The 1104-nt window shown below is 38.0% G+C and overlaps 1 protein-coding gene across 10 annotated transcripts in view; it reads right to left on the bottom strand.

The window, feature by feature from the left end:
* The window catches only part of LOC108623317 (uncharacterized), a 13846-nt gene that overhangs the window by 4595 nt on the left and 8147 nt on the right, over positions 1-1104 (bottom strand). The gene's annotated exons all lie outside the window — the stretch shown is intronic.

The raw sequence follows: 1104 nt of genomic DNA, 5'->3' as shown, positions 1-1104 counted from the left end.
GAAATTCCATTGATTCTATGTAATAATTATATCTTACAAATGTAAATGGTTTTACATTTTTAACAACCCTCAAGACAAGACTCGATATCGTTAAATATTAATTAGTAATAAATTACTGATTAAAAGAAATCATAGTTGTTATTAATTCGATCAACTGGCTATTTAATACGAAACACGTTCCAAGTATGCTTTACGTTGATCAGTCAATGGAAAAAGAGATGCAAGAAATGCGATAAATTTCCATGAACGTTTAATCTTAACAACGAATCAATTATTCACCTCTCCCGATCAAGTTAAATCTCCTTTTTACGCTGTTTAAATATTCATGGGCGCAGCAGTAACCGCAGTAACAGCAGCAGCACCACCACCTGTTCGCTCGCGAACAGCCGCATTATAATCTCCCACTGTTATTACCTCACGTTGCAAATTACAGCCCACTTAATCGACCAACAATAACGAACAAAATATCCTACACGTTTGTCGTTGCATAAGAAACAAACCCGTAATGCCTCTTTGCTTTCCCCATTAAAAACGACGATATATTAACAGTGCAACAATTAATCGACGAGTTCTGACGAAACGAATGCAACCCACGTTTTAACGACACGTCTTTAACGAGATTAGAATTTTATTTAAAGTTGCATAAAAAATTCGAACCAAGGAGCAGGCGGAGACATTGAAAAGGCTGACCTTGTAAAAAGTTGAAGGCGCGAAGGGTACCGGATATATTAGAATTGGAAAGAGACTGTCACAGATTTAGTCTGACGTTCCTAATGACGCTATCTAAGCCGTTTAATCCTAATGCCGTGTAGGCAAAAGGCGAGAAGCGATGGGATCGCGTGAGCGTGTGCACCCGTGGGCGAATTACCATGGAATAGTTTCTACTATCGTTACGTGACACAATCCTAGCAGATACACTCCGAGACAAAAACGACCGTCACAAATCGCAAACAAGCCATTTATTATTACAGTTGTAAACGACTGAAATGCAATTGGGTTTGCTTGAATTATCCTGCGATGCCTAATCGATATTACAAAGTTTCATTAATTTAACACTAGATTGCCCAAGGAAGTAATTTTGACTGGTTTTGGGCAAATGTACAA

The sequence above is a fragment of the Ceratina calcarata genome, unplaced genomic scaffold (genome assembly GCF_001652005.2).
Source record: "Ceratina calcarata isolate Rehan_Ccalc_2016 unplaced genomic scaffold, ASM165200v1 scaffold260.2, whole genome shotgun sequence".
Classification (NCBI taxonomy): Eukaryota; Metazoa; Arthropoda; class Insecta; order Hymenoptera; family Apidae; genus Ceratina; species Ceratina calcarata.
The sequence above is the reverse complement of the archived record's forward strand: the minus strand, read 5'-3'. Positions and strand labels throughout refer to the sequence as shown.